The sequence below is a fragment of the Phyllostomus hastatus genome, unplaced genomic scaffold, assembly GCF_019186645.2.
Source record: "Phyllostomus hastatus isolate PE091 unplaced genomic scaffold, TTU_PhHast_1.1 phas_contig_34, whole genome shotgun sequence".
Lineage (NCBI taxonomy): Eukaryota > Metazoa > Chordata > Mammalia > Chiroptera > Phyllostomidae > Phyllostomus > Phyllostomus hastatus.
This window is the reverse complement of record NW_025333857.1, coordinates 5,644,430-5,670,664: the sequence shown is the minus strand read 5'-3', so window position 1 is coordinate 5,670,664 and position 26,235 is coordinate 5,644,430. Positions and strand designations below refer to the sequence as shown.

General features: G+C 37.6%; 1 non-coding gene across 1 annotated transcript; it reads left to right on the top strand.

Annotated features, from left to right (window-relative positions):
* The first annotated feature begins 18,256 nt into the window (after positions 1 to 18,256).
* On the top strand, positions 18,257 to 18,359 carry LOC123820350. Its single transcript, XR_006785966.1, has one exon. It is a non-coding gene; the product is annotated as a U6 spliceosomal RNA (small nuclear RNA).
* The last annotated feature ends 7,876 nt before the right edge of the window (positions 18,360 to 26,235 follow it).

Here is a 26,235-nt window from a genome sequence, read left to right as displayed (position 1 = left end):
TGAAGTGGCCTGCCTGTCTCTACCATTGCTCCTTGCCCCTTCTTTATAGGGGTCAGCTTGAGATTTCACTTGGGGAACTCTAGAAAGTGAAAATCAACAGGATCCCATAGCAAGTTATAGAAATATTTTCCCAATTATCTCCAAGAGATCAAGATTTCTTCTGATGAAGATTTTATCATCTGATTTTATCATTTTATGATTTGAGTGCCTTATTTTAAATTACTGTGGTAATTCATTCAACAGGCATGAGTAACTGAAGGAAGCAGTATTTTAACACTCACTACTTTCACAAGTATTCTTTAAAATGTGCACATATTTTATTTTTACATTGTACCTAAAATAAAATACATATAAATATGTGAAGACAATACATATGCTTGGCTTCACTTGCTGCTTAGGAGCTATAACAACCCTGTTAAAGCAGGCAAAATAATATTTCCTAAGATACAATTAAGATCTTCATGAATTTGTTTGCCCATTTACCACCCCTTCCTCCCCATTCAGTAGTTATCTACACTATTTTATAGTATTAGTCCCAAGTTCTGAATTGAATTTAACTTCTATCCCTTCTTCCATTCAAGCATTTATTTTTCTAGTTAAAATATACTTTATTAGTTTTGATAACCTTTTCCAAAGTATCTTTCTACCCCCTCTAGCAGTCTTTTTAAGACTACTTTAGTTGTAGTTTTTCTCATTTTTAATTATTTGCTCTGCCCAGATATCTAAGTTTCTGAGACTATTCCCTCCCTCTGAACCATTGAGGGACTCTACACTGCCTTACTAGTAAGAGGTCTATGGAAGCTGGGTTTTTCTACCCTCCCTACTTAAATACACCAAGAACAAGGAATCTGGGCAGCCATTTTAGAATTCTGCCTACCACAGCAATTAAAAATATATTTATAGACTAGAAATAATGTAGCATAATGTGTGCTTCAACTACAGAAGCATAGATTTACAGTTTTGCAATTGGAAAGTATCACAAAACCCTCCCAGACCAACCCCTCCCTCCTCACCAATTGATGCATCAGCTTTGCTATATACCCATCAAAGGTAATCCCGTCTCTGTTTTACCAGTTGTACTGATGACAAGGCTTGTGTTTATACAACAGAACATTTAAGTTTTAAATCTCTGTAATTAACATTAAAATGCTTTTAAATATTTATTACTGTAACTTTTATTAGTTCATCCCTCTGGAAAAAAATTGAACCAAAAATAATCTTTTACATACAAGGCTTTTAAACTTAAAATTCAACTGTCATTCTTCCCCCTAAGAGAGATAATTTAACTATTCTCTTTTCCAAGCTAAATATTCTAATTTTCATTTGATGTCATTTCCACACCTTTCACAATTCTGAATTTACTCTCAATTGTTAAAAAAGTCTTAAAACAGTGTCCTTACAACTTAACCAAGTAATATTATATCAGGAATATTAATTCAGAATATAAGGCATAATTGCTCAACATTAGGAATCTATAACTGCAACATACAATATAGACTAAAATGATATTATTCAATAAATACAAAAGTATATTTTATAATTTTTTGCCCTTTTAATAAATATATAGCAAATAGAATAAAATAATTCATCTTTTAATTTTTTGTCCTCACCTGAGGACATTTGTTTTTTCATTGATTTTGAGACAGAGGAAGGGAGACAGAGAAACATCAATCTGAAAGGGAAACATCAATTGGTTATCTTCTCTTGGCGCCCCTACTGGGAATTGAACCATATTGAACCAATTGAACCAATAGGGCAACCTGGGTATGTGCCCTAACCAGGAATCGAATCTGCAACCTTTTGGTCTACGGGATGATGCTGTTACAGAACAGACCAGGGTGGGGGTGATATACTATTGCAGGATGGACCCACCTTTGTGCTCCAGGAGTCCTCCACCCCGTACTAGGTTCACCTTGCCCACCGCCAGGGGAAGACGTCTCTCAAAGCCAAAGATTGGTGAAAAGGAAACAGATTATTTATTTAAAGAGTTATACAAACTTAAGAGTAATAACTTATTGTCTTCATTGAGATCCCGAAGTCCTTTAGAATACCCACAAATGCACAGGCCTTCCTTTACTCTCTGCCCAGTCCGGAGTGCCATATCTCAGAAAAAGTAGAAGTCCATGGTTCTCTGCCCAAGCCTCGTGGTCCCAAAAAGATGCTACATGGCTACTGTGCCTGGGTTTAAATCCCAGCAACAATCTTCTTCTGCTCCATTTCTGATTCCTCCCACAATTGGCCACAGCTGTCAGCATTACTGTATTTTTCCAGCTTTACTGGGCTGTCCAAGTAAGTCTGGGCAGGTGTGGCCCTGCAGCATGGAGCTAATCTTCTCCAAACTCTCACGCAACCTCCTCCGTAACCAAGGGGAGTTGCCTCCCAGTTACATCTTGGGTTGAAGTCACTCCCATCCCCCTGACTCAAAGCATGGCCACAGCTATTCAACATATCTATGAATCCAGTTAAAGGTTATAGATATGTTAAATGACCATTCTAGAGGTTATCTGCAAAACTGTTGCTATTCAAAACAACTCTCAATGACCCTGCTCCTGGTGTCCCATCCCCCAGTTCAGACTTGTGGGGGTGAGGCCATCCTAAACATATATTTTTTTCTCTAATATTTCCTGAACACTGAGTTCTGGACCCCATTACAAATCCCTATTTGCCCCCGCCCCACTTGGCTACACCCTGTTACAGTGCTCCAACCAACTAAGCAACACTAGCCCAGGCAGAATAATTCATCTTTTTGATGAAGAGCATCATTTCCTAAAACAAAATCAATTCAATTATAAAATTTCATTGACATTATTTTTAAAAGTATTTTTTATTGAACAAGGGATATACATCCCACCACTCACTTTTAAAGTATAAAAGGATAAAATAAGTATATTATTCTATAGTGTTACTTGGAAGTGATGATAAATTCAGTAAGGATAAAAACTAATATCATCAGGGTAAGTATTAAAAATTAGAAAATAATTATTTATGAAATCATTATAATATACCTGAAAATTATTTTAAAAATAATAAAACATTTCAAATAACAATAAATAAATGCATGAATGCAAGATAATTACACCAAAAAAAAAACCCAAACCTTGGATCTTTCGTATAGTCAGAAATTAAACAAATGAAAAAAAAAATTCATTCAGAATACCAAAAAAAAAAGGAAGAATTAAAGAGATATGTAAAACCCCATTTAAGAAAGAGGCAAAATAAAGGGAGATTAAGAGAGATTTTAAAAAGAAAGACTAAATTTGCAAACATGCCTAGTCTATATAATTTATAGAGTTAATTAAATCCAATTAAAATCTCATCAAAATTTTTATTCATGTGTGTGGAACTTAGCTAAATGATTATACAATTTATTTTGAAAAATGAACAAGTGAAAATATCAAATAATGTATAAAGGGAAAGGGAAGGTGTATCTAAACAAATAATGGAGTGTTTTACAATGAAACAATAATTAAAACTCCATGTCACTACTGCCCAAATGGATATATTGTCCTCAGGATTAGAAGACAGAGACCAGAAATTGGTCCAAATATATATAAGAATAATCTCTATTATAATTGCACTTTTAAAAGCAAGTAGAAAATAATCATTTTAAATACGGAACTGAGATTATTGGTTAGCAATGTGAAAAAGAACAAATTGGATCCATACCTTTCTTTGAAAAGCAACATAATCTCCATTAGGAGTAGAAAAATAGTATAAGAACTCCAACTACCAAAATTAGCAGAATATAATGTGCCACTATTTATAGGATCTCAGGAGAGATGATCATTTTCTCTGCATTACAACAGAATAAATTGCAAACTAATAATTATAATAATAGCTGGAGAGCCCAAAAAGTTACATACAAGATGTCCTGGCTACTTAACTGTGGAAATGAAATGTTGAATATAAAATATATGTGTAAGAACAGGGTATTGTTAAGCAAATGATTTTATTTCAATGTGTTAGAACAGTGGGTAGGTTTTTATAAAAGATGATCATTAAAACTAGGTGAAATTATTGGGAATATTTACGATATAATGTTAAATGAAAAAATAAGACAAAATTATACAGCTTTTGAAAACTATGTATACTTATTGGTAAATTCAAGAGGCAATTTCTTACATCATCTGATTAATAATGTGTGATTTTTCTGTAATAATTAGACAAATGGTTTAGTTTCTCTTAGTTCGAATGCCTCATTAGTAAAACTGTTACAGGGTGCAGCCAAGAGGGGGGACCCCAAATAGGCATTTGAAATGGGGTCCAGAACTCAAGGTGTCTAGGAGATTTTAGGATGTCCTCACCCTCACCTCCCAGGTGTGGGTTGGGTGAAGGGACAAATGGAGCAGGGCCTTTGAGAGCTGTTTCACATAGCAACAGCCTTGTAGCTAACTTCTGGTGTGGTCATTTAACATATCTATAGCCTTTGGCTTGTCGCTTAGATATGTTAAAGAACTGTGGCTACACTCTGAGCCAGGGGAATGAAAGTAACTACCCCACCAAAATGGGACTGGGGGGCAGGTCCCCCGAGTTACAGCACCTGTGTGGGAGCTTGGAGATGATTGGCTCCAGGACATGGGGTCACACCTGCCCAGACCCACGATGGCAACCAGAAAAACTGGAGAAGACAGCAGATTGAGGGCAAGTGTAGCCGAGTGTGGGAAGAGTTGGAAATGGGGCTGCAGAGGAAGATTGGTGTGGGGATTTATACCCAGATGCAGCAGCCACTGAAAGGGAGAACCATGCAGCTGTGGAAGTGCAGAGAGGATCACAGCCATTGAGCAGAGAGAGAACCACGCGGCCTTGACAGAGTGGAGACTCCCACAGCCTTGAGAGAGAGAACTACGAGGCTTTGGCAGAGTGGGGACTCCCGTGGCCCTGGGAGAGAGGACCACGTCCCTTTGCCAGAGTGGAGGCCCCCACAGCTTTAGAAGGGGGAACCACCACCTGGTTTTAGCAGAGATCCCAGCGACTCAGCTGAGGGTGCCGGGAACCCAGGGAGGTCTCCCAGTCGAGGTGGGGTACTAACTGGAAATAACCAGAGGACTACCTGAGCCATGGACTTCTATTTCCTTTCCTGAGATACAGTACTCTGGACTGGGCAAAGAGGGAAGGAAGGAAGGACTGTGTCTGTTTGTGGGTGTTTTAAGGGACTTTAGGATTTTTTGATAAAGACATTAGGTCACTACTTTAAGTTTGTGTAGCATTAAATAAACATTTCCTTTCCTTTTCATGAATCTCTGGCATTGAGAGACGTCTTTCCTCTGGTGGCAGACATAACAGACCTGGGGGCTTCTTTCAGTAATAGTATATTGTCCCAGGCCCCCCTTGTTGTGCTCTGTAACAAAACAGGATTACTTTCGATCATTGTGAAGATTCTATGAGATAGCATAATTAAAGTGATTTGGCTTGTAGTCATCGTTCAACAAACCTGTTATAATTAGGGATGAGGTAGTACTTATCTTTCAAAGAATTCCTTTAAATTGTAAATCTACTATTTTTACACTACCTCAAAAAAAATTGTGTTAACCACAATCATCCAAATATCATCTAAGCACATTAATGTGAGGTGATCATAAATTCCTGACTTTGTACATTGCCTTTTCCTCACAATGCTTCAAACTTCCTAACAATCAACCCAAAGAAATAAAAGCATCAATGCAAAAATTATAATTCACAATGTTCCTAAGTTTGGGCAAAAGGTTAAAAACTAGCCCCTTCTGGGTGAGGTTCTAATCTCTAGTTCACTTCTTAGTTGTTTCTTCAGAAATGCATAGAGATGGGCCTGGCTGGCGTGGATCTGTGGGTTGAGTACAGGCATGTGAACTGAAAGGTCACCAGTCAGGGCACATGCCTGGGTTGCCAGCCAGGTCCCCAGTAGAGGGTGTGTGAGAGGCAACCAATTGATGTTTCTCTCCCTCCCTCCCTTCCCTTCTAAAAAAATACATAAGTCTTTAATGAAAGGCATAAGTTTATATGTGTAGGCATCATTAGTGATAATTTGACCTCTGACAGACAGATTGATCTAACCTGGAAGAACCATAAATCCCTGATGTGATGCCAATCTTTGGGCTTCCCTGGTCAAGTCTGGCCTGATTCCTGTAGGGACTCTGGAAGCTATTCCTGTGAAGATGTCACAAGAGTTCCTGGCTACTGGCCTGAGATTTGTAAGCCAGTGCAGCTATACAAAGTATATTTTTTTTCCCTATGAATGTATTGACCATGAGCAGCTGTGCAGGCTGTTCTACAGACTGCTACAGGGACTCCAGCTGTGGCTTCATCCTATAGTTCTGGTTAGACTGATGTCAAGTGTATCCTATGAGAGTGGTGAGTCTGAATGCCTAGTTAAATCTAAGACAATCCCTGGTGGGTGTTGCAGTAAGAAAAAGAAGAATCACATCTATCCCTGAAATTGAGATAAAACGTTTTCTCTAAGTTAAAAAAAAAAGGTGTCATGTTACTTTATTGATAACTACGTGTTGTAAAGTATATAAACAGAGGGCAAAAATAGCTTATAGGGACAGGAACAGCAAGATTAAGAAGCTTCTTGGGGGGAAATGCTGTGGAGAAGCTCTAGGAACAGGTTAATGACTTCTGAGATAGCCAGTCTATCCCACTTATGAATCCCTGCAGACAGCACACAGGCCCATGTCGCTGGAACCCATCATATCACTATAGTGCTCTGGGGAAGCCATGTGACAGCACAAATATCATCTGCTCATGGGTGGCTTTCTTGAAACAGCCTTAGATAGACCGTGCTCATGTTTTATCCAGTTTTGTATAAAAGATCAGCATATGTGAGTCCAATTTCTTTCAAGAGAAAGCAGGACTAAGACTCATGGGTGACTGAACTGAAAATAACACTTTGTGTTATCCTTTGGCACATAAATACCGTATTTTGTCATATATGATGTACACTTTTTTGCCCAAATTTTTGAGGGAAAAATAAGGATGTACATTATACATGGGAATTAGTATTAAAACACTAGTGTGTACAATACACAGCAAAATAATAATTAATGCCTAATAATCATGACAGTAATTTCTACTCTTGTTATATAGTTCTCCTGGCCTCACTACCCTGGAGGTAAGAGCATTTGACCTGGGACTTCAAAAAAGGACAAGATTTCAATAGTTTAATTTGCCAGGGAACAAGAATATCCAGAACAAGTTCATGTGCCTAGTGTATAGAGTGGAAAGAGTAATGGGAGATCAGGCTAGAATGAAAGTTGAGCAAAAGAATTTATGTAAGCAGTGGACAGCTATCAAAAGTTTTCCTGCAAAGGAGCAACATCATCAGAACCTCACTGTATTACCTACTCTTAAAATGATGTTAATGAATGGAGAAAAGAGGGGAGAGAAATTAATACATCCTGTTTTTCAGGAACTATAGAAGCCATTTCATAGGGCTTATAGGGAGCATGTGTGTGTTTAAAATACTTTAAGATTATCAATCAAATTTCCCTAATCCTTTCCTTGAATCCAACTAAGACCCATGAGATTTAGAATCAAATTGCCTGAATCAGAAACCTGTCTTCACCAGTACAAGCTCTGTAACTTCAAGCAAGTTACGTAGGAAACCTGAGCCTTGGTGAGAACCTGCAGATGCCAGAGGCAATGAGAATACCTATTGCATCAGGTTTTGGGGACACAATGAGTTAATACTTACAAAGACCTAACAAGATGCCTGGCATTTAGTAAGTATTTGATAAATACAGGGTGGGGTAAAAGTAGGTTTACAGTTGTGAGTACAAGAAATATGAGTTTATTTCTTGTATTATTATCTATTAATTGTTGTATTATTTTCCATATGAACAAATGTAAACCTACTTTTGCCACAGCCTGTAGTACCTATTAATAAAGAAAAGATTTATAACAAATAAGTTCAGTTTTAATCATTTTGGCCCAGTTTATAGCTTGTTTCCATCTCTGCATCTTTGGAACATGGATGCAGAGATGGAAACAACCTCTTCCATTAACTACCTCTTCCTTAACTACCTCTTCCATATTTGAGTCTCATGTGACACATCTCTATAGATCCCTCCCTAGTTAGCTCCAACTTAATAACAAGAACAATTTGGGTACAATTTTTCCACCAGATGTGAGTTCCATTTCTCGGCACTATATTCCTCTATCTAACCCACACAAATAGCACAAAATTCTGTGTCAATGCTTTGCAAGTTAAAAATACAGAAGATTTATATATTATTTAGACATCAGAAAATAAAATTCATTTTCATGGTGTGACTTGTTCTCGTGGCCCCTCAATGATGCCTGGCAATCAGTGCTTTCTCTAAGTCTTCCCAAATTTCTTAATACTCTGTTTAAGAATTTTGATAGAAATCAGTTAAAATTCACCACTCTCTACTTCTATTGTCTATATTCCTTAGAACAGAGCTGCATTTTTATTCTATACAACACTTTTCCTCAGAAATATGTAGTAATTATTTTTAGACTAAATACAGAAACAACAGTGGGAATCTGGAAGGGATTAATTTAACATCATTTAAAATAGATGTGCTAAGAGGGTTAATTCCAGTGTGCCGGGTACTGGCCTGCACTCTTTTCTGAAATATGTGCATGGTACTGACTGACACCCATCTGGTCAAGGCATGGAATGTAGTTTTTAATAGTGTTATTTTGGAGCAAGTTTAGGGGTGTTGCATATTTAGCCTATCAGCATTTTTTATTAATTAGAGCAAGATAGATCATTTGCACCAGTTTCCAAGGACCCTGACATTGAGTCACAGCATACAGCCCCACTTGGGACTCCATATTGGGCATTCTGGTTCGGAGATGGGTTTTCCTTGCACAGGTAACTTGTTCCCGATCTCAGGGGACAGGCTTATCTGATGCAGCCCTGCAGACAGAGAACAGGAGCCTACTTCTTCACTGCTATTCAGGCACAATGTTGCTATTGTGTGTCCTTTTCTGGCAATAAACTGTACATTCAGAAGTATTATTAGTTTGGGTTTAAAAAGTCCACCATTTGCACAATAGGCAAAATAAATTGCCCCATGATGTTTTAGTTACAGATTTTTATATGTTTAATATATTCTTGAAGTAATTCCATTTCCATGACTTCTGGACTAATCAGTTATGGTACATGCCTATAGGAATCAAGCCTAATTAACAAGGAAGAACATAAGGTCAAACGAGATGGATTCAGCCCTCAACTTTTGCAGCCTGTTGCAATGGTGAATTTGGAAGCAAGGGGTCTTCCTTGCATGTGAATCATCAAATTAAGATTGATCAGAGTAGGCGGTCTAAGAGCAAATCCTTACAGGGAGAGTGGTCTGTGGTCCTAACAGAAGACTGACAACAGATAAGGACACAATTCTCCAACCTAAGAGTGTGGCCTGCACAACATTAGGTGCAAGCTCTGGAGCCATTATCGATATTTTTTATATGGCTCTAGACAGGACGGTACAATTCAGAGAATTTGTGATACAACTAAGGGAAAGGGCTTATATATTTTGCTCATCCTCAAAATAAACATTCAGTTAAATATTTCAGTTTTAGTATTAGGAATTATGAAAATTATTTTATCTTAATTATTTGTTTTACTTATTTACTGTTTTCCCCACTAGCATAGGAGCTTTTTCACAACAGGAAACATTTGTATCAGGCTCACCAATGTATCCCTACTGCCTAGAATAAAACTTAACACATCATAGATAATATGTTTAAAACAATAAAGAACATTTACTGTGTTAAGTAGAGGCATTGTTAAACTATTCTGCATGTATTAATTCATGAAACTCGTGCATTGCCTGTTGAAATAATATAAATCTTAAATCTCATTTACACATGAGGAAAGGAAGACACAGAGGGGTTAAATAAGTTGCTCAAGGCCACACAGCTCATAAAAAGCAAGGCCATTTGAGCTTCAGTAGTCTGGCTCCAGAATCCAGGCTCTTAAAAATTCCCAAGAGAATGGCTAAAATATCCAGATCATCTTAGAAAATCAGTTGTTATTCATTGCTAAAACATTCAGTGTTTTCATGAAGATTTTATTTTCATTTTTAGTCTTTTTTTTCAAATTATTAGAAATTCAAATATCAAGGCCTAAATTCTAACAAGGCAAGAAGACTCACTCCCCTCAAAAAAACAGATCAAGAATCCTTCAAAACTTCAGATGTTTTGTAATAACTCCAATGTCACCCTGAGAGAAATTTATTTGTGTCACAGAAACAGAAGCAGGTGGCCCAATGCAGGTGTTGTCATGTTTGTGGAGCTTTAATGAGGATGTGAGCATTTGCTGAAAAAGAGAATAACAAAAATGAACTGTTTCTTTCCTTCCACCTCCAGCTTATCTAAGGAAAAAAAAAGAGATGCATTACAGTATTATACATGTTGGAAATAGAAATAAATTATTTCTTCTAAGTTAAAAAAGAATATTTCCCATAATTGTCAGAGCCCTTATTGGTAGAGAAAAAGCAGGGACTGGCAATAGGGGTCTTCAGATATAAAGTGCTCTCTAAAGAGAAGACCAAAACAGCCAGAAATGACTTGGATTTGCTTCTCACTCTGTTGAACAGTATGTCTTGCACAGAGAGATGGTGTGCCTCTGTAATTTATTTTTCCAGTTCAATTCAATTTTAAATTTAAAATATAACTATTAAAAAAACTACCAATCATCCTTAACTACTCCACAGTAGGTCATCCCAGACTTGTAACTGATTTTCTGCTTCTCAGATTTTTGCATGAAAAGGCAGATTTATATGGGGTTGAAGAAAGGACTCAGCACATCCATATCACAAATAATATCACTAATCTTTAGGAACAAAGTAAAGAGGGTTCCACCCACTGTTTGGTGACTTTTCTTTTTAGAATCTTTTTCCATGTTAGAAGGAGACCATTTTTCATTGATATATTGGGAAAGAAAAGGAGAGGAGACTCCAAATAAATATGATTCTGTGAGTTCATGTTTTGAACTCTTTGTACTGGTCCAAAATAAAAAAATTGAATGTAAAATACTTAAAATGAACATTAAAAACATACTTAGACCCCCAAAATAAGATGTACATTGCACAAAAAATAGAATAGAAACTCATACTGTTGAGTAGGGCTAGTGAAATTGATATTTACTTTCCATCGTTGTTCAGTAATTCATAATGTATCCTTATTTTTTATATTTTTATAAAACAACAATGACATATTCAGAGCATGAAATACTATACAGCAATTAGTGAATAAACTAGATGTGTACTCATTATGAAAACAGCAAGTTGAATTACATTACTATTTATAGAAATACTTAAAACAACGTCATCCACTTTTAGTGGTCACATATACATTAATTAAAAAGTAAAATATATGGATTGCATATTCACAAAATTCATGATGGCAGTTGGATAGAAGGAAGCAAGGAAAGAAAAGGGAAAGGTAATTGATTGATAAGGGGAATTTAATCTACCTGTAGTTAGTTATTTTTTGAAAAAATTATCTGAAACCAATTATTGCCTATAATGTACTCATCTTGAGTAGTGAGTATATGGTGTTTGTTGATGTGTTCTTTACATAATTCCATGTTACTTTCTCAACCTGAAACAAAGATTTCCAAAAGCCTATCCAAGTCCTTGATTGTTTCAGAAGCCACGTGTTTAGGAGAAAATCAGGAGGAACATAGTCTATCATTTTGTGGTTAAGCAATTTAGATCAGTCTTTTCTGTTTCAGAACTTTCTGAACTAAAGTCTCATAGTGGTAAGTGCAGTAAACATACTGTTAACAGATCAGTCTCTTAAAGGGCACATGCTCCCATTAAGAGCACTTCCCTCTGCTATCATCAGACCAAGGTGCCGACAATAATAACAACATTCCAGTTTGTCAAGCACATGCCACGTCAACTTTTGCTGGGTGTTTAATGTACCAGGAAGTGTTAGTTGCTGTCACATCTATTGTGTCATATGGCCCCCTCAGAGCCCCACAGCATAATGCAGTAAAAGGAATACAAGCTTTAGATTAGGCAAACCTGAGTCTGAAACTTTTTTCCATCCCTTACACTCCTTGTGACCCTGGAGCTACAAAATATCTTTGAGCCAGTTTTCTCAAATGTAAAATGCAGACAATTGGCCTACATTACAGGTAATAGTAAAGGTCAAATGACATCTATAAAGAGCCTAACATGGTACCTAAGGAGGACCTTCGTACATGTTACCTCTGTCCTTTTATGAAGGATCAACGTTCTCAGTGGATTCAGCAGTGTGACTTAGGTCATCCAAAAATGATAGGATCAAGGAGGCATGACAGTTAAGAGCATGGCTCTAGGGCCAGTGTGCCCAGGTTTGAATCCTGCCTGTGACACTTACCAACTGTGAAACATTAGCCATTTATTTAATCTCTCTGTGCCTCAGTTTTCTCATGTAAAATGAGAACAAGAAAGCTAACAATTTCCTAAGGTTGTTATAAAGATTATATTAAAAAGCACATCTAACAGAACCTGGCACATAGTAAGCACCATGCAATTTAATGAATAATCAGTAACAAATAAGTCACTAACTCAATATATGGAAATTCATGTTCAATGGGAGGAAGTGTACAGCTAGCTGCTCCTCACATGGCACTCCAGCTGCCCCACCAGCAGGGGGTGGTATGTGGACATTACGGTTTTGCATCTGTTATTGTTAAGCTTTAGGGAGAGAGTGGTACCTAAAAGAAAGAGAAATAAATATAAAGATTGTCATCAACATTATTAATTCTTAACTTCCCTTGGGTGACATTCTTTTCAACTATTTTATTTTTTTACAAACATTTCAACTAAGCCAATCAGCAAGTTCATATGTGCTAAATTTTAAGATTTAACTGCAGTAATAGGCTCAAATGTTTGCACTGAAATGTGGACAAATCTCTGTTTGTCCATGACATGTCCTTTTCCATTTTACCAGCAGCAGTGAGAATGAGCAGGCACCAATTCCCCATTTTCCTCTTTCTGAAGGGCATGCATAGCTCACTTAATTGCTTCACAGTACAGTACACTGCTATTTAGAACCAGTCTGTTTCATTCCATTGTAATATCACGGAAATAAATAAGCAATTTTCATACATTAGGAAACATAAGCATGCTAGAGTCTAATTCATACTTATGTGATTAATAAACCAGAGCACTTAGACGAAATACACCACACCACACAAACACTATTCCATTAGAGTGGTCATTTGGGTGTGAGTTATCACCCACAGTTGTCTCACTGCTGAGCCCAGTAAACAGCCCCAACAGGAAAACTCGTGGAATGTCTTTAGGGTGAAGGTTCTCCTTTAGGTTGAAAAATGAAGGGTCAGAAATAGAGCCAATGTTCCTGCTTTTGTAAGTAGTATTGGCTTTGCCTGAGCCATGGGCAGGCTGCATGACTCTGAGCAAATATATTTTCTGTGCCTTGTTTATTAATGGACAGAAGAGCTAGCCTGAAAATGAAATTGATTTTATTCACTTAGGATTTTATACTCCATTGCACAACCACAACCCAGCAAATTTTTCATTAAGAGAGATAATTACTTTAATAAAGATTAAATATAATTTAAAATTCACATTTATCTTTATCTACCTAATGCAGTTCGAAATTAACCTAAAATGGTTAGGGAAGTGGGAAGAAATGGGTTTCTCCAAAAAGTCTCTACCTGTTTATGTAGAGATGGCTCCAATCTGACAGTTTCTGCCTTGCTTCCTCTTTCTCCTCTCCCTCTCAGTTCATCTATTAGTGTCTCCCACATCAAGGACAAATCAAACCTTCTGCTATTTAATAATCTTAACTTGGGGATATTTGGCAGAGGCAGAAGGACAGGAGCAATTAATATCTGGAATGCTCAGTGGTCTATGAAAAGCTGTATCCATGGTGGGCATATGGGGAAAAACATTAAGATCAAAGAAGTGGCAGGTTGGTTTTAGAAGCATTCTCCCTCCTTGAAACAGAGTGTTTCTCTTGCACCTGTCAAAGACAGAAAGCTAAAAATGACATTAAACTGGCCATTATTACTCCTCATTTCATGTGGCCTTAGAATTCTTCCTCATTAATGGCATTAGAACATTGTTGTAGAAAGAGCCAAACAGAAAGAAAAAGAAGAGTTTAAGTTCTAGCTTCTCCTCTTATCAAATATATACCCTTAAAAATGTTTCTTAACTTCTCTGAGTCTGGGCTCTTCATTTGTAAGATGGGACTAATGATGCCCACCTTTTACTTCAGAGATTTAGAGCATCTGGTTTTGAATGGGTACTTAAAGCTCCAAAACACTATACCAGTGGACTACTGATCCCTCAGTGACAGCAATACCTGCTTCTGCAGAAAGGGCCAGTGGGTTTTACCCCAGGCTCTTGCCAAAGGAGGGACACAGGGAAGCGTGGGCTTGTCAGACCCTCTAGCACAGATAGGCATAGCCCTGAGTGTTTCAGCAGCCATTTTCCTGGAGAAAAAACTAAGACTGGTTTAGTGAGAAGATACAACTGGCTCCCAGATGTCATATTCAAGTAATAGCTCTCATTTGCTGAACACCAGTGGAACATGACACATTATATATCTTGTTGAATTAGCATGACTTTGTAACTTATCATCCAAATCAGGAAACTTTCAGAGTGAAAGGGAATGCTATACATATACATAATTACATCAAAACATGTGTAAACCTGGATGATCCTAGGCAAACTGAATATATGGTCATACAATCACTCCATGAGTTATAAAACACTCCCTATTCAACTGAAGGAGAAACTATGACTCACAGAGGTTAAAAGTAACATGCCCAGGGACATGGAAACTATCCAGTGACAGAGCCAAGGCAGGAACCTCAGCCTGTTTGATGCTAGAAGTACTTTCCTCTAACATATTCCCCGCTTAAGACTCTTTAGTCACAATGTCAGCTGCCAAATAACAGCATTAATTTTGTTTTGAAAGTCTGACTTTTTTGGCTGAATAACATATTTCAAATATGGGCCATGACTTCCAACTGCTATTAAGAAAATGGGTTAAAAAATGGGTAAAGAGAAAGCAAAGGACACTAATAAAAATAGTCATATCCTAATGAGCATCCAGCTCCTTCTGAGTGCTCCATGCAGCCTGAATCCCAAAGGCCTGAGCTAATTATTCAAGGATGGAGCATGACAGCCAATAGGGCCAGATATCAATGAACATTTTTCCCCATGTGCTGGTCTATATTCTCACGTACACAATGAATTCCTTGATCTAGGTCAGTTCACTGCTCACAAAAAAAAAAAATCATCCACTTAATAATAGACCAGGATCTATTCTTTCTCCCAGAGTTTAAGGGGTATAAGAATGTTGAGAGATGATCGACATTCATTCCCCTCCATAGTGTTTCAATGGGTGAAATAGACACGTACCACACACTTTCACCCTTTGGCCCACCTGCCAGTCACTGTTTGAGTTTTTCTTGTCTCTTTACACACCAGAAATGAGACCAGTCCAGTCTCTAACAAAAGGTAAGGGCATTGGCAGAGACAAGGGAACTTACAATGGCTCAAATCAGCTGTACATTCTAAGCATATTCAGTCACAATCCCTAATGAATAACCAAGTGTGCTCCTGATCCCAGAAGGGGATGATCAAGTATTTCAATTATCCTGTAAAAGATTCCAGCTTGAGACATAATAAAACCTGATTCAAAATTCAAATCTGTATCTCTGATGGTATGCTATCTTACCATATCACCCAAACACTCCGAGTTTCAGATTTTTCAATAGTAAAACATTGCTTCTGAAACTGTAGTGGGCATAAAAATCACCCATAGAGCTTGCTAAAACCCATTCCTGGGTGTAAACCCATTCCACTTGGAGATTCTGATGTATTAAGTCTGGTGTAGGGCCAGAGAATTTGCATTTCTAGTAAGTTTCCAAGTCATGATGATGATGATGTTGATGATGATTATGTCGTCCATGGACCACACATTGAGTAATTATCTCTAAATTGTATCAGTAATGCCAACCTCAGACTCTGTGTAAAGATTTGAAGAGATGTGCAGCTCTCCTTAGGAGAGCTGCTGACATAATGCTCCTCAGTCTACATGCATTCATTGAAGATGATGAACAAAATTTCAAGAGTGTAAGTAGGAATAAAATTTGGGACATATAATCTTTTCTAACATGCCAGGTACAAGATTTAATTACATTCCAATCTCTCTTGTCCAATACATTCAATGTGCCAATAAAAATGGGGTCTCTGTCTCAAATTGTGAATTACCCAAAGGTCTCTCAGTTCTCTGTTTTTAATCATAAAACACACTTTTTGCTCACAAAGTCCATGTGTCCTCTCTAAGCTTAGCTGCATCTCCAAGGCATCCAAACCTCATTTAAAACCATCTTGACTACTACTTAAGAAAGAAAACATAAATCTTCCCATTAGAACAGCTCGCAAGAATAGATGAAGTGATATTTACTTTGCTGAAAATAGAAATTCCCTGTTATACCAATTGTTAAGCTTATGATCAGCTAGAGTCCTTCAGTTTGTCCTTGTCTGACGCAGCACAGCGATCAGGGAACTCACCTCACTTAGCCCCCTCCCTTCATCCCAGCTTTCTCTCGACATTATTTAATCTCTCAGTTGCAGCTTCTTGGGATTAGCTACAGCATCTATTAATAGTTTTACTTCTGTTTACAGTTCCAAGGGGAGAAAAATGTCTCGTTCCTTTTCTCCAATCTTGAAGATATGTCTTAGTGCAGCAGGAGGAAGATGCACAGGCACCGTGAATAACCTATTTCCACAATCATTTCACTGTAAAGATGCTAATGTGTTTCTATGCCGAATGGATCCATTTAATAGGCAGAACAAGTTAGATATAAACTCTTTAATTGCTTTCAGCACACCGATTATCTTCCTGTGTCACCTATTGTATAATGCAAAAATGTTAACAAAAGCACTTACTGAAGACATTATTGGGAATTAAAAAACAAAGAACCATCAGTTGTCACTAAATATGCCTTTCATGTTCCCAAATGAAATGCATTTGCGCACTCAAGAAATAGGAGAGAAATGTGCAGGCCTGCCATTGTCAGATGCAAACATCTTCATTAGACTTTGATCCAGCTGCTGCAGGATCTATAAAAAGAGCTATCAAAGCTGGCAACTCATTATTGGCTATTTCAGGAAAACTTCAAAAAACCATCCCTAAACCTGAACTGATCTTTTCTGACAACTTCTCCGGCCAGGCAGTTTGTTTGGAAAGAGCGACATTAAAAACCTTTGCCAAGCCAGTCCCACAGAGTGTCACTTCAAAGGACAGAGTGCCCGTGGCTGTGAACAAGAAGCCACAGTTGCAGAGCAGACCTGTATTCCTGTACACTTGAGCTGTAAGTTCCTGTCACCCCCAATCTCCTGTTCTGATCCAAATGTACCTCCTTAAAAGTGCATAAATGAAAGTAGCCAAATCCAGGTCTTTATAGCCAAAAACAAAAAAGATTAATATGTGCAATGTTTCATAACATCCTTTCTCTATTGCAGTAAATCTTCTTATGCATATTGGCAGTCATCTAATTTCTGGCATGTTATTTCCTGCAGACACTCACTCTTTTAAAAGAGAAAAAAAAGACTAGTCAAGGGAGCAAGCAGGAATGAGAAGGGAAAAAGGAAAGAAGGGGAAGGAGAAAATGAAACGAAAAAGGGAAGGGGAAAGAGAGTTGTGGTTCTGGGGACAGTGTACAGAGGAGGGTATAGGAAGCAAACTATAAATGTCAAAATTACCTGCAATTCCTCCCTTGTGTTCTGTTGAAACAGAAGGCACTCCACGAAGATCTGAACAGCATTCTTGCTAATCACAGTCCCCAGAATCTTGGGGACCTCTTCAGACAAGCCCAGGTCTGTAGAGGCTTCTGACAGATACCAAACAACTCACGGGAAGCAACTGTCGGAGCTGTCACTGTCATTTATGAAAGACATTTTTCCCCTCTTGGTCTATACATCTCTATTTACAACAAAGAAGAACACACATTATGATCACTATTATTCAGCCTCAGTAAACAAGGAGGAAAGAATACATGGACCTCTAACTAAATCTACTTAACGATATTGGCTTTGCCTTGAATTTACCCACTACAATATCTATTTTACAGTCAAAAGTAAATTGAAATACTTAAAATATGGATGGAGTATCATATTCTTTATTTGAATTAGGTACAAAAACTCATTTGGAAATCAATTTATTATATTTATACTGTTATTAAAACTACTACCCAAATATTAATGCCCTTGAGACCCACAATTTATTTTTCCTTGCATATATCACCCCTAGTCCTTCAGAACTTGAACTTTCCTGTGCACGTTTTGCCAGCCCATATAATAAATGCAACAGCACAGAGAAGATTAGCATGGCTCTTGGGCAGGGATGACTCACAAATTCATGAAGCAGTCCACCATGTTTCATTTTAAAAATACTAAATTTTATTAATTTTTTAAAAGCATTTTTTTAAGTGACCTTTCCACAGTGCTTCAGCTATCACCTTCTCTCCTGCCAATGACCTCAGTCCAAGGAGTCAGCATGGAAAGAGCAACAGAAGTCCAGGCCCACACTGCCTCCAACTAGAGTGTCATTCTGAGTTGGGACCCTACTGCCACCAGATGAGCTTTCCAAAACGTGAAACTCATAATGAGGCTACCCCAAGTAACACCACTCAGTGATTTCCTATTGCCTTTCAGATAAAATCACATTCCTGCTGTGTGGCTACAGGCAAGTTATTAAACCTCTCTCTGGCTCAATTTCCTCTTCTATAAAATGGTGATAATAATCATGAGAGAAATGCTTGTAAAGCACTTGGTGCAAAGCTAATGAATGCGTGATGTTATTATTATTATTGATGTTACCATCAGCCATGCTCCTTCTTTGTTTCCCCTTTACTCTGTCTTGCAGCCAAACTAGACAAGGATTTCCTTCAATATCCCATAACCTTTTTGTCTCTGTGCCTTGACCTGTGGTTTTCTTTCTGTTTACAACACTCTCTTCATCTTCCTGGCCCTTGGCCAGTCTCATTCCTATTAATTTATAAACTGTCAGCTTAAATGCACATTATCAAGATGGCCATCACTGACACCAACGGCCAGGTTTGCCTCCCTCAATATGTGCATGCACTGCACACTTCCTGTACTATAATATGCATCATGCATTACTTTTACATCTTCCTGAAATATCCATAAAGATTAGATTTGCCTTGCTCACCACCGTATTTCTCAGTAGCAAGCACAGTGGAGTCAGAGTATATGGAATTAAAATGCAGTGGAAAAAGAAATCTTAGCAGGTTACATTGACAAAAGATTACCTCAATCCCACTACAGTTAGTGACAGTATAGCTCCACAGAATTTCATGACAAGTCCCAAGCTAATGGATGCCCCAGGCTATGGAACACTGCTTGTCTCATGAAAGAAAGGGAACACAGCAATCTTTCACTGCCTTTCTTAAAGTTTCCATTCTGAAGTGGCACATTGAACTCTCCCTTGTTTTATTGGCTAAAGCAAGTCACATGATAAAGCCTGAAGTCAATGAGATGGGGAATCCTTATGTAGAAAGGGCACTATAAAGAGGGAAACTTCAATGTTCAGTGAACTATAATAGATACATCAGATCTCAATACATGTTAGGTTAATAAGATATTTTTTGCTGCAAGTTGACAAATGACCCCCCCAATCAATTAAACCAATTAAAATCTTTCCATAAACTAATCTGTATTCGGATATTCATGTTTGGAAATTTTTGATTTTTAAAATCACTCTTCTGGTCAGAGCTGCGTTTTCTACCACAGACCCCACTTGCATGTGCACATGGCCACAGTTCACAACCATACCAGCATACCGTTTTTGAGTAAAAAATAACAATTAGCTTTAACAACAGCAGCAACAAAAATCCCCATGATTTCATTGCTTGCTCTATACAAAATATTACTATGAACAAATGAGGTTCTATCTAGTCTCATAGGAATACAGGGCATAAAGGGAACCTTTGAAATCAGTTACTCTGATCTCTCAGATGAGACCCCCAAAAAGCCAAGTAACTTACCAAGTTCAAACAGCTAAGCAAGAGCATAGCCAGGACTAAGTTATAAATCACTAGAGGAGAATTTGAGATCTTGCTCCCCCAGCATATGAGGGGGGACCCAAAAACCCCAGAATTATCTTCTGGAGGGTGGGACCCTTGTAGCACAGGCTTTCCCTGCTAGGTGAATGTTCTAGGAACCCATCTGTATCAGTGTACCAGCTGGTGTTGTTGTGAGAGGCTGCATTTGGCTTCAGTGAATTTTTTGAAGACTCTTTCAATGTGTTTGCCCATTTCATGATGGGCGATTTATGAGCACACCTGTCCACACTGCACTGAGTGGTCAGCAGTTTTTCAGCAAAAACAGCATGACCCTGTGCCCCACTCTCCCTATAACCTTTTGTTTTGTTTTGTTTCCCCAAATGAAAAAAGTCCTCTGAGGGAGATAGTTCTTTCAGCATCTAGGATAGTACCTGCTCTTCACTAGGTGCTCAAAGAAATGTTTGTTAAATTGAACTGAACTGAACTGATTGAGTTTAAGTGATTTGAACTGAAATAGTTTCATTGAATTGAAAAGACATACCATGCAGAGATACACTTTTTTGCCTACTCTGTAGGCCATGTTCCCATTTCCCCTGGAGTTTTAGGCTTTCCAGACCAACAAGTTACATGCCACAGCTATGACTTCGTTAGCTTATTTTCTGTAGTACCCTTGTTTCCTGCTCCTTCTTCCTTTGAGCAGACACAAATTAACATCTAGAAATCTTATCATCTCTTGACATTTGCAGAACAATATAAGATCTGGAAAGCAAAATCACCAATAATAAGGACTCTTGAAAGATCATTAGACAAAGAACTTTATTCCCTCTGAGCTAAGCAGGCCATCTAAAAAGTGACATAACCCAGATGTTCTTAAACCACAGGAACAAATGCCATTAAGTTGCTATCTCCTGACAACTAAGTGATATATACAAGGTATAAGAATTAAATTTGGAGAGAGAATACAGACTCTGGCTGGTCTCCAGGGCTGAGCGATATTAAATAAGAAAGAAACAACAGTGCTGTCAAGTCTAATTGTTTAAAACATAAAACTCTTTCCATATGCCCTGAGACGAACAGGGCTGTTTCATATTGGGATGTGCTGTGAAGTCATGCAAAGGACGGCATATACCATTTGGACTGAAAATCTTATCTGCAGGGAATTTGCCTCTGCTTTCTTTTCTTTTTTTTTTCAATGACCCACCCAAGCACTTAGACATTTGAATATAGGTATAGGAAAAACATATTATAAAGCTTCTGCAATATAGCACAGCTTTCGTTGTGGTTGAAGAGATAGGTTGTGGTCAGTTAGCACTGAGTTCTAATACTGACTATACTTCTTGTTGTTTTATCTAAGACTCATTTTTTCACTCATAAACAGAGATTATATTCTTATGGCATAAGGATGTGATAAAAATTAATGAGATAATGGATATAAAATGACTGGCACTTAGTCCAGCCATTCCTTACAATGTACCTTTTTTACTTTTTTCTTTAAATACATAGGAGACAATCATCCACCTGGCAACTCCATGTAAGTCTGCAAGGAGAGGAATTTCTCACTCACTGACAATAAATTGAGAGATGCCTGTATTTTATCCTGTCAGTTAATTAACGTAGATTTACTGAGTACTACTTACACACAAAATTCTGGTAGATACTGTAAAGGTTACATCTTATTACACAAAATGTATGAAATTAAGGTATCTGTTGAAGCTCCTTTTTTATCAGTTATGACATTAAGTAATTGAGATTATCTGGCATTCTAAGTGTTTGCTTTTTTAAAAAAAAGAACATGTGTTCAGTATGGAAAAATAATAAAAAACAAACAATTCAGATTCAAGCTAGGATTAGTGGGGATTCCTACATATTACATTGATTGGAAATTATTTATTCCCAACAGTTTTCTGTTACAGGTATATATCTATATTTTTGTATCCATGTATCCATATAATTGCATACACATTTTTTCATGGCAGAAAAAGAGCTGTGCTGGAGGTTCAAGCCCTGCCTTCCCACATTCTAATGGGAATAAGAAGTGCAACTCTATTCCTTCCAGGAATTTCAATTTCCTCATTGTAAAATTCAGATTGAATAGATGATTTCTAAAGTCACTCCCATATGTGTAAGTTAATGTTGGGAACCGCCCTGACTGGTATCAGAAGCTGTAACCCCCACCTAGGCTAAGGCTAAGGGAACGCCCTTGGAACTGTAAGCCAGCAAGGAGACAAAAGCTTATCTCCCTGGCAGGAACGCTGCTTCTGCTGCTTTATTCATAACTGAACCCCAAAAAGCTTGGTCGGTTAGCCAAAGACAGGTAAGATTCCCCAATGGGGGGAACGACCTAAGACAGGCATGATCACTTTGGGAGGCCCCCCAAAAGAAGGACTTGGGGGGCTGCAGCAAAAGGGGGTGATGGACCCTCGCTCCTCGGCTTTGACATAGCCTGAGTTCTCATCGTCTGGGAGAAAATCTCCTTATCTCTTGGTTGCCTTAATTCTCTTGCTCCACCTAAGCCTGAAACAATGACAGGGTGGTGCAGCTCTGTGCTGAAAAAGGCAGATTCCCTGGGTGATCAGGCCTAAGAAAGAATATGTAAATTACTGTGAAACCTTCTTTGTTTAGAATGCTCTCAGTTGAATGAGAGGGGTCCAAGGAGGAAGTTAGTTTGTTTCTCAAAGTCTTACAGCTCTTTGACCCCGACTCAAAATAGACCCTCAGACTTCCTTGTTTTCTATGGTTCCTTACTTCCCCCTAATGAGTACTGTACTTTACCTGAATTATTATGCAAAATGAGCCCAGTAAAAGCAGGTATGGATGGTAAATCGGCGCACTCCTCACTAGAAGGGGTGGCCATTTCGTCCCTACTTCTCCACAGAAACTAGTTTGTCTCTGTGCATGTTTTTTCTTGCATGTTTATCGTCGAGCCATCTGCAGCATTCCGTGATCACTGCTGGCCGGTGACTCACGCAACAAGTTAACATGTAGTAAAAACACTTGTGACTCTAATATTGTATGTGTATATGTATTTATGAAGTGCATTTTTCCCCAGACCATAACTCTACAGAAATTTCATAAAGACAAAAACCATCATACAAATACAGTTTTGCACAACACACACCAAGGTGTCAATGAATGAAAAGTACTCAGAAGACTTTCAAACTTCTGTCTACTTAAGTATCTCCTGGGACAATCCAGAGGGGCAGCCAGGGGTAATATCAGAGCTCTTCCAATATGGCCCATCAGGAATGCTCCACACTGCACAGAGGTGATCATAGGCTGGCTGCACACACAGAATTTTGGGAGGTTTAATTAACCTCATGATACCTTACCACAATTGAAACCACTAAGTCCCATCTCAAAACTAATAGAGACAGGAAAAAAAGGGAGAAAAAAGTCCAGCTGGTATGGTTTCATTGGTTGGAGCTTTGTCCTATGGACCCAAATGTCACATGTTAGATTCCCAGTCAGGGCATATGCCTATGTCATAGGGTCAGTCACTGGTTGGGGCATATGCAAGAGGCAGCCATTCAGTGTTTCTCTCTCACATCAGTATTTCTCTTCTTCTCTCTCTCTCCTGCTCTATAAAATAGATGGGCATGTTTTCTGAGGAGGATAAAAAGAAAAAAAGATATATTTCTAATTTGCATTTAAAAAAGAACTTTGTTAAGATTTTTGTGAAGAGGTGCTGACAAATGTTACAAGATTTTTAAGTGTCATTTCCTAATTGCTCCCCAATCTCATCATTAAAAGAATCCAAATTTCACTGAAAACAGCTATCATTACTAACACTAGATTCAGGAGGGGAAGATTTATAGTTTGCATGGTCAGGGGTCAGAACTTTTTTATGACTGTGTACCACTACCAAATCTTTAAATGAAGCCTTACATATATCATACTTATAACTACTCAAAGTTCTGGGTATGTTTGGATATTCTAATTTCCTTTTTTTTAAAACCCAACACCTCAGATCATGTTTTTTTTAAAAGATTTTATTTACTTATTTCTAGAGAGGGAAGGGAGGGAGAAAGAGAGAGAGAGAAACATCAATGTGGGGTTGCTGGGGGCCATGGCCTGCAACCCAGGCATGTGCCCTGACTGGGAATCGAACCTGCAATGCTTTGGTTTGCAGCCTGTGCTCAATCCACTGAGCTACTCCAGCCAGGGAGATATTCTAATTTCTTGAATATTATTTACAAGGATCAGCATCTATGTATCAAAAATATTATTTTATATAGCTTTTATAAAAAGATACTTTTTTTGTTCCATAACCATTTCAGTCTAACTTGAAAAATTTGCCTTGATACAGGAGGAAATACAGAATAAAGTGAAAGACATTTTCCATCATAAAAGTTTCAGCTTGAAGAAGAAAAGGGGCAATTACACAAACAAGTCAATTCAGCCTTGGGGGATGTGTAATTCACATAGATTTCTGGTTGAAGCTCAGATGAAAAGGAAAAAGAAACATATAAAATCTTTCTGTGTAATTCACTCCAATTTTATATGAATATTAAGCCTCTGTGATTAATATTAGGCTCTTGTTAAATTAACATTTATTGACCTTTTTAATAAATGATCCACACAACACCTACAGAATCAGAATCTCTGAAAATGGGGATAGCTTCACGTTCATTCAAAAATAGAATTAAAAAGTTACACAGATGACTTGGATATATGTCTTTGCTCAAAAAATACTGTGTCTGTGTGGTGCATGTAGTCCTCTTAGGTGAACCACTTCACCTGGGTTTTGTCAGCACCTTTTTCCTTTTCCTCCAGCCCCTTTAGTGATGTCATGTCACAAACATGTGATGCAGTTAGATTATCTCATCATGTATTACATTCCACCTAGACTCCTCTGACCTCCTAAATAATTTTTTTAAGTTCCCATACATTAAGACTCATTCTTTGTGCTATAAAGTGTCATGGGCTTTCAACAAGTGTGTAGTGTCACGTACTCATCACTGTAATGTCATAGAGAAAATGGTTCTAGTTAGACTTCAGATTCTACTGTTGCATCATTCAAATATTTTAGTGGACGCAATGTCCTTCCAATGCTTGCTTTGTTCAATCTAATTACCATTAAGCCTTGGGGCAACAGACAAATAACAAGTATTAACTTTGAAGTAACAGTTTTAACTGAGTATTTGTACGTGCCTACTCTAGGCATGTAACATTTACACACAGCATTTAACACATAACATAGTGGTTGCTGCCCCCCAGGAAACACACAGAATGAAGCACCTGAGCTTAAGACTTGAGAAAGAAATGAAACCCACTTCATATTTATGGTATCTAATAAACAGTAAGAAAAACAAAAATCTTAAAAATCTTGAAAAGATAACAAGGTTTTCATGTGAGATCTTTTTCATTCAGGATGTGTATATTGTGTGTGTGTGTGTATTTTCTATTGTTGCTTATTCCTGAGAAAATTTATAAATAAAATATTTTGAAATATGTTCAAGAATAATTTAGGTTTATATACTTATAACCAATGTACTTGTTTTGATGACAAAAATTTATCATAAAACTCTTTATTGATGTATTTTCACCAAATACAGGCCACTAATGGTAAATTACTTGGCTTTAAGGTTAAAGTTCCCAGATTGATTATATCGACAGAATTAAAGAAGATTACAGCAGTCCCTGGAAAGGAGACCTCACATTTCCTTATAAGTACAGATACCTTACAAAGTAGCTGAAGAGTACATAACCTTGAACTTGGGAGAGAGAATAGGCAGAAGAAATCAATACCGAATATTTAAAGGTAACAACATTTGGGAGAAAAAAATTGTCTCATAGCGAAGCCCTGCCTTCAAACAAAGAAAAATGTAAATCTCTGAGGAAAGTACTTTTCATCCATCACTAAGGAATTACCAGTGTATGAGGTTTTGAAAATGTTGAGTTTCTTTCCTTTGAGTTAGGGAAAATGTCTATTTTATTAAACCATGCTCTCCCAGAAGTATATCTTTCTAAGTCTATTTTTCTATGAAGGTAATCTTTAACTCAACCATGTGCATTGCAGAGCTAAGTCCAGGACAGAGTACTCTTTGAAGAGAAGATAAAGCCTTGTTAATATAAAGAGATATTTTTCAATGGAAAGGGGGAAATTAGTAAATCTTTCTTGGAGTGAATTTTGCTTTGACAAATTCTTGAAAGAATCATTTGTACCTGTTCACTTAGACTCTCCATTAATTAATGGAATGGAAAAAAAACATAATTCTCTCACTTCCCGC